Genomic DNA, 7,868 nt, shown 5'->3' with positions numbered 1-7,868 from the left:
AGTGGAATTATGTAGTCAGCAGTGCTGCCGTAAAGGTCATTATAATGTGAAGCAATGCACATGCTGAGTTTATGAGCTCCTTGGAAAATCTGGAACGTGGAAATGCTGGAAGAGGAAACTCTTTCCTAGGCTTTCCCAGTGGACTGATGTTTCTGTTTAATGATTTCCAAAGAGCATCAAATCAATTGTTATTGGTCACATACACGTGTTTATCAGATTTTATTGCGGGTGTAGTGAAATGCTTGTGCTTCTAGTTCCGACAATGCAGCAGTATCTAACAAGCAATATCTAATAATTTCACAACATATACCCAATACACACTAAGTAAAGGAATGGAATTTAGAATATATAAATATATGGACGAGCAATGTCAGAGTGGCATACACTGCATGCACAATTATTAGGCAAATTGTATTCCTCGGGATTCATTTTATTGTTGAATAAACACAATGCTCTCAGTCAATCCAAAATGTTATTGAACCTCAAACCTGAATGTTTAACAAAGGAAAAGTGACTTTTTGTCACAACGTCCACAGAAGGTGGCGCCTCTCTCCGGTCGGGCGGTGCTCGGCGGTCATCGTCACCGGCCTACTAGCTGCCACAGATCCATGTTTCGGTGTCTGTTAGTTATGTCTGTTTTTTGTCTGCACCTGTTCCTTGTTTGTAATTAGGGGGGGTATTTAGTTTGTCTGTTTGGTTTGGGGATTTGTGCGGGATTGTTGCTTGTTATGTTTTACGTTGTGGCCAGGATTTATTTATGTATTAGACTACGCCGCGTACTATTTAGGGTTGCCGGGCTGCGCCCCGTCTATTTTTGTATTTTGGAGCTGTTCTCCTGCCTTATTGAGATTCTGCACCCTGCCTTGTTGCGGCATTTTTGTTTATAGATATTAAACGTTTTGTTCAACGGACCTCCGTCTCCTGCGCTTGACTTCACCCCTTTTCCTGCCATCGAAACGTGACAGTTTTGTCTTTCTCAGGGAAATATATGTGTGCAGAATTATTAGGCAACTAAATTACAAAAATAATTTCTCTCTTGTTTATTCTCAATTTTTAGAGTAAGTGTAACAGATAAGTAACACAAAATGCCAATTATATAACCTTTTTGGCCTTTCAGTGACCAATATAGCCACCCTTATTTTCAATAACTGCCATGAGCCTTCCATCCATGGAGTCTGTCAGTTTCTTGATCTGTTCACGATCAATTTTCGCTGAAGCAGCAACCACAGCCTCCCAAATGCTGTTCAAAAAGGTGTATTGTCTTCCATCACTGTAAATCTCACGTTTGAGAAGGGCCCACAAGTTCTCAATAGGATTTAAGTCAGGTGAGGAAGGGGGCCAGGTCATTATTCAGGCATCTTTGAGACCCTTGCTGGCTAGCCAAGCAGTGGAGTACTTGGATGCATGTGATGGAGCATTGTCCTGCATAAAGATCATGGCCTTCTAGAATGCTGAGGACTTCTTCCTGTACCACTGTTTGACGAAAGAATCTTCCAGAAACTGGCAGTAGGTTTGGGAGTTGAGTTTCAGTCCATCTTCAACCTGAAAAGGTCCAACTACCTCATCCTCAATGATAGCAGCCCATACCAGTACCCCTCCTTCACCTTGCTGGCACCTGACTCAAAGTGGTGCCCTGTGTCCATTACTGATCCAGCCACGGGCCCATCCATTTGGTCCATCAAAATCTGTCTTCAGTTATTTCTTTGCCCAATCTTGACGCTTCAACTTGTGAATCTTATTCAGTGGTGGTCTTGTTTCAGTCTTCTTGACCTTGGCCATGTCTCTGAGCACTTGACACCTTGTACTTCTGAACACTTCAGGTAGGTTGCAGTTCTGGAATACGGTGGCACTGGAGGATAATGGCTTCCTGGTAGTTTGACGTTTAATTCTTCTCAAGTCTTTTGCAGTTAATTTGCACCTTTTCTTCCCCATGCGTTTTTAGCGCCCCAGTTGACTATTCGCAACAAAACGTTTGAATGTCCGGTGGTCACACCTCAATAGTTTAGCTATTTAAAGAGTGTCGCATCCGTCTGAAAGGCATTTTACATTTTTGGCTTTTCAGTGTCAGTTAAATTTATTTTTTGGCCCATTTTACCTGAGGTAATGAGTCTGCCTAATAATTATGCACACCTTGATATAAGGTGTTATTCACTTTCGCCACACCCTCCCTCCTTACACAAATACATATCACCTGAAAATGATTAAATCCAATAAGCATTCAAGTTTATATGGTTTGGAGTTCGAAAATGTGAATAGAAACAATGATAAGATCAGAATACTCACTTGCCTAATAATTGTGCACGCAGTGTAGATTAAGATACAGTAGAATAGTATAGAATACAGTATATATACTACCGTTTCAAAGTTTGGGGTAACTTAGAACTGTCCTTGTTTTTGAAGGAAAAGCACATTTTCTGTCCATTAAAATAACATCATATTGATCAGAAATACAGTGTAGACATGGTTTAATGTTGTAAATGACTATTGTAGCTGGAAACAGCAGATTTTTTTTCTATTTAAAGTTTTATTAAGTTTTCTTGTTTTTCAATCAACCAACAAAACACATTCCACATTCACAGATGTGACATACTTAAAAAAAAAAAATATATATATATATATATATATATAATAATAATAATATATATTTTTTAATTATAATAATAATACATACAAATTAATATATATATATATATATACACACATACATACACACAAAGAATAATTATTAAAAAATAAAAAATAAATATATATATATAACTTGCAGCAGCACTATCAAGGTTCTTATTAGCTATTTCCAGCCTTAGCTGAGACGACGAGCAAATAAATAGTTTTTAGATTTTACAGCACCTTACACAACATGTATCTGCTCATTTCCCTAATCACCCCATTCACTCTGTCCAATTTGAAGTAGTGGAGACCAGAGTCTATCAAACTTGGGCTGTCTCTTGCGGAGGTCATAAGTGAGCTTTTCAAGAGGGAGAAAGTCAACAATCTGGTCAATCTACATTTTAAATGTAGGAGAGGTATTAGAGGCCCACAATAGAAGAATACATTTCTTAGCAAAGTATGTAATAGTCATCAGCAAATGTTCTCTGTCAGGATCAAGAACAAAGTCCTGCTGGGCATTAAGAAGATAGAGACACGGGGTCATATCAAACTGTACATCTAGTATTTTCTGTGCAGCAGTATGTATAGATTGCCAAAATCTGGCAAGCTCTCTACAGCTCCAAAATACATGCATATAGGTTCCACTTTCAGAGGTACATCTTTTACAGTTAGGAGAAATGTCTGTTTTCATTCTATGGAGTCTCAAAGGAGTGTAATAAAATTTGTACAAAAATTTGTAATTAGAGTCTTTCATTTTTACATTAGTAGAGGAGCAGTATACCCTGTCGCAAACCTCCGCCCATAACTCATCACTGATAGTCAGACCAAGGTCTCTTTCCCAGATTATTTTCAAAGGAGTAAAGGAGGAGCCCCCTTTCTCAGAAAGGAGTCTATAGATATAGGAGATTTTGCCTTTAATGGATTGTGCTGTAGCAAGAGGGGTTTCAACTTCATTCAACTGAGTTCTAAACCTCCTCTTGGAAGTAAATGAGGAAATGACATGTCTAATTTGAAGATTTAAAAAAAATAGGATCTTGACACATTGAATTCACTGCAGAGCTCTTGAAAGGATTTCAGTGTAGTGGTTTTCTGATTAAATAGGTCTGAAAAGGTCCTGATTCCTAGAGTATGCCAAAGATTAAAGTTGGCATCCCTCAGGGCTTTTGGCAAGTCTGGGTTGCCTACTATAGGTGAGTGAGAACATACTTGGGAGGAAATGCCCAGGTATTTCTTACAGTCCCTCCACGCTAGTAGGGTGCTGTAAATCACAAAGGTTTTGGCTATGTTGCCCATTTCACTAAAGTTATTAATGAATATAATTGAGTTTAGGGGCAATGAACCACAGGATTGGGCTTCTATCTGAATCCACGTTGACTCTTGTCTGTTTGTGATCCATGTTAGCATGTTGTGGATTTGTGCAGACCAGTAGTACAATTGAAGGGAGGGAAGGGCAAGACCACCCTTAGATTCAGGTTTCGATAGAGTGGAGAACTTGATCCTAGGTTTTTTATTGCTCCATATAAATTTGGTGATGCTTTGGTTAGTTGTTTTGAAAAAGGAAACTGGGAGATAGCATGGGAGCATCTGAAATAAATAGTTCAGTCTAGGGAGGATGTTCATACGGATGACATTAATTCTTCCTACTAAGCTAATTGGGAGGGAGATGCAGGTTTGGAGATCGTTCTTGATTCGATCCAGGAGTGGAAGATCATTTTCCTTGAAAAGGCTATTCAGATCTGGTGTTATGAAGATCCCAAGGTATTGAAAACCCTGTGTCTTCCATTGGAATGGACATAGTGTCTTCATAGAGCTGGTGAGTGTAATATTGAGAGGGCAGACAGTGGATTTGTTAAAATGTATCTTATAACCTGAAAACTTGCCATACTGAGCAATTGTGTCTAAAATGGGAAGGAGGGATTTCTCAGGGTTGGATATGTAGAGCAAGACATCATCCACGTAGAGCGAAATCTTGTGCTGCAGGCCGCCTGCAGAAACACCCATAATACTTGGATTGCTCCTTATCAACTCTGCCAGAGGCTCCGCCCCCAACAAGTAGAGCAGGGGGGACAGCGAGCACCCTCGTCTTGTGCCCCATCCCAAAGGGAATCTGTCAGAGTTCAGTCCGTTTGTAGTCACCATGGCATTTGGATGAGAGTATAGAGATTTGATCCATTTAATAAAGTTTGGGCCCATATTGAACTTTTCTACTCCATCCTGTCGAACGCCTTCTCAGCATCCAGTGAAGCCAGCAGGACAGGGGTCTTCTGTGCGTTTACTTGATCAATAATATCAAAAAGACGGCGAATGTTATCAGAAGAGTATCTGTCTCTAATAAATCCAGTTTGGTCCGCTTTTATTATTTTGGGAAGAAGAGTGTTTAGTCTTTTGGTGAGCAATTTGGTAATTATTTTGTAGTCGAAATCCAACAAGCTTATGGGCGGGAAGGATGAGCAGGATAGAGGGTCCTTGTCTTTTTTGAGCAACACTGTAATGCGAGCTGTGTGCATTGAGTCTGGGAGAACTCAGTTTTTGCAAAAATCCTCCAGCATTGGCATGAAAATAGGGCTAAGCTGGGGCCAAAAAGCTTTATAGAACTCTCTGGGGAATCCATCTGGGCCTGGGGACTTATTAGGTGGCATGGAGGTAATTGCCTCCAGGACCTCCTCAGGAGTGAAGGGGGAGTTGAGATCTTCTTGGTCGGTCTCTGATAATTTAGGTAGCGAGAATCCCTCTAGGAAGGAATGGAGTTCTGCCTCCGTGTGTTTTCTCTCAGAGGTATATAGTTTGCAGTAAAAATCATGAAAAGTTAAATGTATCTTTTTTGGGTCATATGTGACCTCATCCTCTACTGTTCGGATAGCTATGATTGTACGCTCTGACTGCTCTTTTTTTAATTGGTAAGCAAGCAATCTACTAGGCCTATTGCTATACTCATGGTATTTCCGTTTAGTAAAGAAAACTTTTTTTTATCTCCCGAGTATAGTCCAAATTCAGTTTGGCTTTGGCTGCTTTAAGTTGACTCCAGGAGGTGCTGTCTGGGGATTGTTTATGTACTTTTTCACAGCGTTCCAGCTCCCTCTCAAGATCTAGCCTGTGTGCTTCCATTGCTTTTTTCTTAGAGGACGCATCTGCAATTAGATGACCTCTCAGTGGGGCTTTAGCAGCGTCGCACATTGTGGCCGGAGAAACAGGAGAATCTTTGTTGTCTTGTGTGTAGTTGTCTATCCATGTAGTTACCAATGTATGGAACGCTTCGTTTGATAACATGGAGGTGTTGAATTTCCAGCTCTTTGACCTCGGGATGTTTTTGCAGAGGTCAAAGCGGAGGTGGACAAAGGCGTGATCTGAAAGTGCTATGGGTCCGATTGTACACGTGGCTGAATTTATGAAACTCTTTGGGAAACTCTTTGGGATAATCTATACGGGAGTAGGTGTTATGGACATTAGAGTAGTATGTATAGTCCATAGATGAGCTATTAGTCTCTCTCCAGATATCTATCAGTCCCATCTCTTTAGTAAGAAAGTTCAACATCTTTGCAGATCTAGGACTTGTGGTGGGGATTTGAGATGATTTGTCTAGGGTTGGGTTGAGGGTACAATTAAAATCTCTGGCCACCACGCCAAAGGAAACACAATGCTCATTGAACAGGGTTATCATTTTGACATGAAAACAGGAGTATCTGTGTTAGGGGCGTATATGTTTAAGATAGTAATTGGTTGTCCATACAGTGACCCAGTTATCAAAATAAATCTCGCCTCGAATAGCTACATAGGCCCATTATCAGCAACCATCACTCCTGTGTTCCAATGGCACATTGTGTTAGCTAATCCAAGTTTATCATTTTAAAAGGCTAATTGATCATTAGAAAACCCTTTTGCAATTATGTTAGCACAGCTGAAGACTGTTGTTCTGATTAAAGAAGCAATAAAACTGGCCTTCTTTAGTCTAGTTCAGTATCTGGAGCATCATCATTTGTGGGTTTCGATTACAGGCTCAAAATGGCCAGAAACAAAGACCTTTCTTCTGAAATTCGTCAGTCTATTCTTGTTCTGAGAAAAAAAGGCTATTCCATGCGAGAAATGTCAAAGAAACTGAAGATCTCGTACAATGCTGTGTATTACTCCCTTCACAGAACAGCACAAACTGGCTCTAACCAGAATAGAAAGAGGAGTGGGAGGCCCTGGTGCACAACTGAGCAAGAGGACAAATACATTAGAGTGTCTAGTTTGAGAAACAGACGCCTCACACGTCTTCAACTAGCAGCTTCATTAAATAGTACCTGCAAAACACCAGTCTCAACATCAACAGTGAAGAGGCGACTCCGGGATGCTGGCCTTCTAGGCAGAGTTGGAAAGAAAAAGCCATATCTCAGACTGGCTAATAAAAAGAAAAGATTAAGATGGGAAAAATAACACAGATACTGGACAGATGAACTCTGCCTGGAAGGCCAGCATCCCTAACCTCACATTGTGGGCTGCCTCTTCACTGTTGATGTGATACTGTCTGAACTGTATCTGTGCAGAGAGCTAGTACAGTACAGCCACTTCATCTATCAATACTGGATGTTTGTGGAGATTGTAATTTCTACCCTTCAAATGAATGTCATAAGGATACCACTTCATCCCTGAACTAAGGATGACTCCAGTGGTGAAGTAGGTAACAGGAGCTGATGGTCTAGATGTACAGTATACAGTGGTTGTATTCCTCATGTTCCATGGTGTCAGCAGATCAGGAAGTTGAAATCACCTGAAAAGAACCCCTCTCATCTCACCCCATTCCTTCCATCACTGTCTTTAATTTATAACCTACCTTACACGCATCACCCACTAGCACTGTGCTCACCAACCATGTGTTGGAAACCTGATTCAACTAGATCCATCGAGCCTTTGATAAGCTGAATCAGGTATATTACAGCTGGCCCTACAAACTCACTGCAGACCCTGTTGCCCAACCCTGCACTAGTCCAGCGATTTAGCAGACGGGATCTCTGAAAATGACAGTAGCCATCACGCCATCTTCACTGCGGCACAAGCAGCTAATTTATAATACATTAAACTGCTGCTCTGACATACAGGCTTTAGAAGGGGGAAGACAGGACAGGGCTGGATAGGACAGAATAGAACAGAATAGGACAGTAGTTGAAGCTGAATGAATGGTGTTAGCTAGCTGCCGTATGTTTGTAGTCCCGTCACTACTCCTCTATAAGGCATGTCGGGTAAGTCCCATCCTTGGCCTGGTCACTGTGCAAAGCTCATTTGTC

The sequence above is a fragment of the Salmo trutta genome, chromosome 3, assembly GCF_901001165.1.
Source record: "Salmo trutta chromosome 3, fSalTru1.1, whole genome shotgun sequence".
NCBI classification, from domain to species: Eukaryota; Metazoa; Chordata; class Actinopteri; order Salmoniformes; family Salmonidae; genus Salmo; species Salmo trutta.
The sequence above is the reverse complement of the archived record's forward strand: the minus strand, read 5'-3'. Positions refer to the sequence as shown.